At 49.6% G+C, this 7,562-nt stretch overlaps 1 pseudogene; it reads right to left on the bottom strand.

Annotated features, from left to right (window-relative positions):
* Positions 1-5,863: 5,863 nt before the first annotated feature.
* LOC113408100 lies at positions 5,864-7,170 on the bottom strand (annotated as a pseudogene).
* Between the last annotated feature and the right edge of the window lie 392 nt (positions 7,171-7,562).

Genomic DNA, 7,562 nt, shown 5'->3' with positions numbered 1-7,562 from the left:
GGGTCTTTTACTCATGGTTTGTGTTTATGAACCCTAGTTGTGGTGTTTTCCCAAATTAATGCTGAGTTACTTCCCTCCTTTTATTAAAAGTTTTTGCTACACTCAGACTCTGCTTGCGAGAGGGGAAGTATTACTTCTGAGAGGCACCCAGGGGGTAGTGTGTAATTGTCCCAGGTCACTGGGTGGGGGCTCGACCGGGTTTTGTGTTGTATTGTTGAAAAGGACCCCCTAGATACTGAACCAGGCCTTTGTTGCTGCTGGCTCCACCTGGCAGGAGGGTTACACAAGTCGATGCGAGTCTGCAGCTGGTTTTCAGAGCGGTGTGAAAAAATTAAGAACGGCTCCTTTTCATACAGCTTTAACTGAGGGCCCCGGTTCCCAACCCCCGAAATCTGCCCTATTCACTCCATCACCGTCTTGCTCAGAGACAGCCAGATTCAAGTGACGCTGAGTGGGCGCGTGGATTTCAGAGCACTTTGACTTGTAGGTTCTGACATGAAAAGTTTTCTCCACAGGAGCAGATGCAGGAGCGCCCTCAGCAAATCTGCTCTGGGAGTCCCAGACATTGGGCAGTTTTGTGCTCAGCGTTGGCAGCACCCGGTTGCAAGTGGCCCCCTGAATCTGACAGCCCTTTCCTCTCTGAATGATCTCATCCAACCCCAGGGCATCAGCCTGGCCACACGTGTATGTATGTCTGTATGTATAATATATATATACTCATATACATACACACGGAGACACGCACAAAAACAGGTATTTAAAAACCCGATAGTACCCTATGAGTTCTAGACATTGTAGTGGTTCTTGAACCTCTTTGATCCTAGGTCTGACAATGTTTTTTTAAAACCCAAACTGGTCCTCTGTGGTCTAGGATGTCATATAGGAGATCAGAAACTAGACTATATAGGACCTGTTTGGGTTTTAAAATGTTGACAGACCTAGAACCCAAGAGGTTCAAGAACCAGCCAAATATCTAGAATGCATAGGATCCTATTGACTTTTGAAACATACAGGGGCTTGGAAAACATGATCATAGAATCAGAGAAGATTAGGGTTGGAAGAGACCTCAGGAGGTCATCTAGTCCAAACCCCTGTTCAAAGCAGGACCAACCCCAACTAAATCATCACAGCCAGGGCTTTGTCAAACCGGACCTTAAAAACCTCTAAGGATGGAGGTTCCATCACCTCCCTAGGTAACCCATTCCAGTGCTTCACCACCCTCCTACTGAAATAGTTTTTCCTAATATCCAATAAAGACCTCCCCAACTGCAACTTGAGACCATTGGTCTTTGTTCTGTCATCTGACACAACTGAGAACAGCCTAGCTCCATCCTCTTTGGAACCCCCCTAGAGGTAGTTGAAGGCTGCTATCAAATCCCCCCTCACTCTTCTCTTATGCAGACTACATAAGACCAGTTCCCCCACCCTCTCCTCGGCAGTCATGTGCCCCAGCCCCCTAATCATTTTCGTTGCCCTCTGCTGGACTCTCTCCAGTTTGTCCACATCCTTTTTGTAGTGCGGGGTCCCAAAATTGGATACAATACTCCAGATGTGCCTCACCAGTGCCGAATAGAAGGGAATAATCACTTCCCTCAATCTGCTGGCAATGCTTCTACTAATGGAGCCCAATATGCCGTTACCCTTTATATCAACAAGGGCACACTGTTGACTCATATCCAGCTTCTTGTCCACTGTAATACCCAGGTCCTTTTCTACAGAATTGCTGCTTAGCCAGTTGGTCCCCAGCCTGTAGCAGTGCACGGGATTCTTCCGTCTTCTTAAGTGCAGGACTCTGCACTTGTCCTTGTTGAACCTCATCAGATTTCTTTTGGCCCAATCCTCCAATTTATCTAGGTCACTTTGTACCCTATCCCTACTCTCTGGCATATCTACCTCTCCCCCCAGCTTATTGTCATCCACGAACTTGCTGAGGGTGCAATCCATCCCATCATCCAGGTCATTAATGAAGACGTTGAACTGTGACTTGTGACCCAACATGTGTGGTACCCCAAACTGAAAACGCCAAGGTCAGGGTGGGCTGCAAAAAAGGAGTGCATATTCTCCCAAAACTGGTGGTTAACACTGTAGTTAGATTCCCCAACCAGTCACACAGTGTGATCCTGGTCCCCCACATGGATTATAGAGAAGCCAAAAAAAATAAATCACACAGGCACCTTTATTGCATTCCAGTCGCAGGCTCCCAGTCAGCAAATAACTCCAGTATAGTGAGAAGTTACTTAAAACTCTGTTCACTATACAAAATGTTCTGGTCCCCAAAGGGCCAGCCACATTACCAGATCAATACTAGTTTGGATCTTACCCAAAATGCCATGCTGCCAGCCAATCCTTTCATATCTAAAAACTAAAGGTTTTATTATAAACTAAAAGAAAAGAAAGAGAGGATAGTTGTTAAATGGTCAAAGCAATCAGATACGTACATATGATTTCTGAGTCCATAGTTCAGGTTCCTAGCAGCACTGGTGAGTTTGCTGGCTTGTAAAGTTCTTCTGGAACACACCCAAAACTTGCATGGGTCTGTCAGTCCTTTGTTCAAAGCTTCAGTTTGTAGAGAAGTTGTTCCAGAGGTGAGAAGCAGGGTTGAAGATAAAATGGAGAAGATGCAGCTGCCTTTTTATGTTTGCCACATGGCTTGTACATCCTCTGTCCCAAACAAAAGCTCCCACCATATGAGCATGGAAAAGCACTTAGAGTCCCCTGTCCACAGACATCTCTCTACATGTACTGCTGACTCATAGGTGTGGCCCCTGGCTTTTCACAATGGGCTCATTGTACAGCTGATTGCCCGGAATGGGCCATTCAACAGGCTGGGTAGTGCAGATGCCAATGTGTCTGGGGGTGTCACCCAGATACACAGCACAAGTTTGAGATATCAATATACCACACATATTTATAAACTGCTCCATGATTTTTCCAGGGACTGAGGTGAGGCTGACTGGCCTGTAGTTCCCCGGACCCTCCTTCTTCCCTTTTTTAAAGATGGGCACTACATTAGCCTTTTTCCAGTCATCTGGGACCTCCCCCAGTCGCCACGAGTTTTCAAAGATTATGGCCAATGGCTGTGCAATCACATCCGCCAACTCCTGTAGCACCCTTGGATGCAGCGCATCTGGCCCCCTGGACTTGTGCTCGTCTAGCTTTTCTAAATAGTCCTGAACCACTTCTTTCTCCACAGAGGGCTGGTCACCTCCTCCCCATGCTGTGCTGCCCAGTGCAGCAGTCTGGGAGCTGACCTTGTCTGTGAAGAAAGAGGCAAAAAAAAGCATTGAGTACATTAGCTTTTTCCACATTCTCTGTCACTAGGTTGCCTCCCTCATTCAGTAAGGGGCCCACACTTTCCTTGACCTTCTTCTTGTTGCTAACATATCTGAATAAACCCTTCTTGTTACTCTTAACATCTCTTGCTAGCTGCAATTCCAAGTGTGATTTGGCCTTCCTGATTTCACACCTGCGTGCCTGAGCAATATTTTTATACTCCTCCCTGGTCATTTATCCAAGCTTCCACCTCTTGTAAGCTTCTTTTTTGGGTTTAAGATCAGACAGGATTTCACTGTTAAGCCAAGCTGGTCGCCTGCCATATTTACTACACATCGGGACGGTTTGTTCCTGCAAATGTTCAGCCTCTGCCCCCACAGATACAACCTGTTCCCCACCACACCCACTAGGAAGGTGATGAAGAGCAACACAGCAGAGGCCAGGTGAGAGATCTTCATGGTCTCTGGGATCCTGCTGGAATTTGCCACTGTGGTTGGTGGGAGTGCCATGATATCTTGTTCCATGGTACACTGGGAAGAGACAGAAGAGGGGTTGGAAGGGACAACAATTGAGGCGAAAAGGGAGAGTGGAAGAAAAGGGAGAAATACCAGAATGGGTTAGGAAGGTAACATTAGAGAGAACCTCGCTGGTCACCCCGTGGTCCTCCAGAATATCCAGGCTGGATATTCTCAGAAACTGAGCTATAGCTGGTGCAACCCACTGCTACAGGATAGAGCTGTGAGCAGTAGGGGAGGACAAGGGGAATAGCAGACATGGGAGGAGTGGGGATGGGGACATTCTAGGAGTTCAAATATACAGCTATGCAGAGAATACCATGTAGTTGTGATCTGGATCACTGGCTGGCTCAGGGGAGCAGGGAATGGGCCATGGGGCCTTTCCCCTCTAGGGTGCCCAGCTGTAATCTGGCCCCAGGGTAGGGGATCAGGCCTACTCAGTTAGGCGGGGATCGATGATGTTCACTCCTAGCATGGAGGAGCTGGTGCCGGTGCAACTTACTGTTAGAAGGAAGAAAAAGCCACCCCTCCCCCACCCCATCTCTTCTGCTCATCTGCCAGTCACAGGGAACGGCTGCTACAGTCTGACTCGAGAGAGCGTGCACGGTCCTTCTCACCCTCATAACACAGGAAGTCTTAATCCACCTAGCTGCTTCTCTGCCTTCCAGCCATGCTGCAGCTCTGCACCAGGGACCTCGGGGATTTTGTCTGTGTCTGGGATTTTCTCCCTCACAGACTTATTAGCATGGAGTCCTGTCTGCTCTGGAGAATGGCCTAGTGGTTAGAAAATGGGGGAGAGGCTGGGAGCCAAGACTCCTGGGCTGTGGGAGGGATGTGAGGTGCTGTTGCTTAGGCTCTGCAAATGGGGAACCCCTCATCTGATTAACATGAAACAAAAGAGAAAAAATCACCCACATCACAGATCTCACCTACCACCTCTGTCTATTGAGTGCCCTGTGTTAACCCCAATGTTACCCAGTGGCAGGGAGTCCCACTAGTTTACCTTTAGAATAGCATTTTTTTGTGGCTCCTAGGTGGTCTTAGCAAGGAAATTCCCCTTTACACCCAATGCTGGGACCTCTGCCCATTGTTTTGACTCACCTGGGCAGCGGGTGGTGGAAACACAGACCCAGCACAGAGATTCAGATGGCGTGTGTTTGGCCAGCAAAGCATCCGTGTATCTGTCCCCTGCATCCCAGAGCCCTCCCCTGTGTGTTGAGTTCACTCCCCTTAACTCTGTGTTTTCTACATGCTCCACCCCCACCTGCTCTCTCAGGTCGAAAAGCTGCAAACCATAAATGGAAATGATCATTCAGACACTGTCTTAGCAGAGCAACCACCTAAGAAACAGCTATTGCTTTAAAACTAGCTCCCAAACCCCTCACAGAGCTGGGGCTAGAACCCAGTGAGAGGTGTAGTCATAGCCCCAAACCCAGCTGTGCCTCAGTGCCTCAGATTGCTCATTTGTAAAAACTGGGAGATTGCTCCTGACCTCCTTGGAAAAGTTCTTTGAGATCTACTGAGGACAAGCACTAGAGAAGAGCTAGATATCACTATAGTAATACACAGACTCTTCTATAAAACACCACGCCAAATGGATTTTAAACCATTTGGAAATCTAGAACCCCCGTGAGATTTTTAGACCAAGCAAAGAAGCTGGAACCTATAAGATTCTATATGGTTTAAAAACAGTCTAGAATCCACTGGGGTCCTAGCACCAATCAGGAATCTAGAACCTATGGACCCTATTGAGTGTGAACACTTTGAGAGACTTAAAACAAAGATTCCAGAGCCAGCCAATGACACAGAACCCATGAGAATCAGTTAGGTTAGAATACATTGATTCTGGAGCCAGCTAGTGATCTGGAACCCTTAAACACCCATTGAGTTTCATAATGTTGAGAGACCAAAAACAAATGAGACTCTGGAGCCAGCTAGTGCTCCAGAACCCTTTGAAAAAATTGAGAGACCTAGAAGACATGGGATTCTGTCGATAACAAGGAATCTGGAATCCCAAGGACACTGCTCTGTTTATAAACATTGAGGTATCTGGAACCCATCAGGTTTCAGAACCGTCAGGGATGAAGGAACAGGTAGGATGACAAGTTTCCAATGCTCACTAACTCCAGGCACTTTCGGGCGCTCGTGACGGACACCGGCACCGCATTCTTGTAGAGCAGCAGGCCATGGTAGAGATGGTCGGGCAGCCAGCAGACAAAGAACGAAACCACCGCAGTCACCATGACTTTGGAAGGCTTCCTGCTCCTCGCCAACCACTTCTTCTTCATTTCCAGCCCTGTCCAGCCCCGGCATCCCACGCTGGTGCAGAGTGGCAACAGGAGGCGCAGCAGGAACTGCACCCTGAACAGGACTGGATGGAGACGTCTCCTCCAGGCCTGCATCATGGCTCCATCCCCGTCTCTGGAGAAGGTTTAACTATTGGTGCAGGTGACCATGCCCCCTCCATCTCCAGGAGATCCTGAAAGCCCAGTTAGGGAGCGCTAAGGGTGAAGGAGACCAGCTACACGCCTGCGACCAGCTTTCTAGCCCGAGCCATGGTACTGTGATGCCAGAACCAGACGGGGCGGCAAGGGAGAGTGCAGCGGTCCTGGCTGGTGAGGAAGAAGATGGCAGCAAACATGCCCAGGGAGAGGCAGGCATTGAGGAGCTCATACATGGCCATGCCGAAGACCCAGAGGAAATCCAGGCAGAGGTAGATGTGAACAGAGTTATAAAGCAGGATGTGAGCAGGTAGGTGAGCACCAGATGGAAGGACAAGGGGGAGGTCATCATCATCCTCATCCTCATCCCCAGAACCCCCAGCCAGCCACCCCCAGCAGGGGTTGCCACACGCAGCTTGTCACGGAGTGTGGGGGGACACAAGGCCCTGCACCCCCGGCTTCCTGCGATTCACCATGACTCTCAGCCAGCCAATAAAGCAGAAGGTTTATTTAGACGACAGGAACACAGTCCAAGACAGGTCTTGCAGGCACAGACAACAGGATCCCCCCCAGTTATGTCCATCTTGGGGTCCCAGGGCCCCACAGCCCCCTTGGGAGGTCAGAGCCCTGTCTGCCTCCCAGCCATTCCACCAGCCAGCTCCTGAAACTCTCTCCCCAGCCTTTGTTCAGTTTCCCGGGCAAAGGTGTCACCTGGCCTCTAACCCCTTCTTGGATTCTCATGTTACATGCTCAGGTATTCTCCCTCGGTCAGTCTCCCATCCCCCAATGCAGACTATCCTAGCCACACTCCCCTGTCAGCATTCAAAGACCACAGTTAGAACAGTCCCAGTTCGTCACATCTCTCCCCCCTTCAAGACCGAACTGAGCAGGGTCACTTTACCCAGTGACCTGGGGAAGTTCGAACCTACCCACATTCCCATGGATGCTCCAACATCCCTCCCATTCCTTGGTGAGAATTACACCAGGCCCTTCCAGTTTCACGCCCCCCCTTAGGTCGGGGGTGCTCGATGACACTCATAGTTCACATGTGAGAACGTTTATGCGGCCCTTGCCTTTTCCCCACCTCAATACCCCTGGGGTTCCAACTGGGCTGGGGTCTTCTCCCAGCGTTCCAGTCTGGAGGTCGGTGATTCGGGCTCTCTTGGTTCAGAGCCCCCCTTTTTACCCTGGCCACCCTCTGGAAAGGCTCCTCTATGCTGGGCAAGAGTCCTAAGGCCATTTTCCCCTTGTCCCAGGCCTTCCTCACCCTCTGACAGGGGTCACAGGATCGGCAGTACTGTCGGACAGTAATAAAGACCCCAGGCTAGTAAAA

Source organism: Terrapene carolina, unplaced genomic scaffold, assembly GCF_002925995.2.
Source record: "Terrapene carolina triunguis isolate 2854851 unplaced genomic scaffold, T_m_triunguis-2.0 Scaffold771, whole genome shotgun sequence".
NCBI classification, from domain to species: domain Eukaryota; kingdom Metazoa; phylum Chordata; order Testudines; family Emydidae; genus Terrapene; species Terrapene triunguis.
Note: the sequence above shows the minus strand (reverse complement) of the source record. Positions and strands in the feature narration are given on the sequence as shown.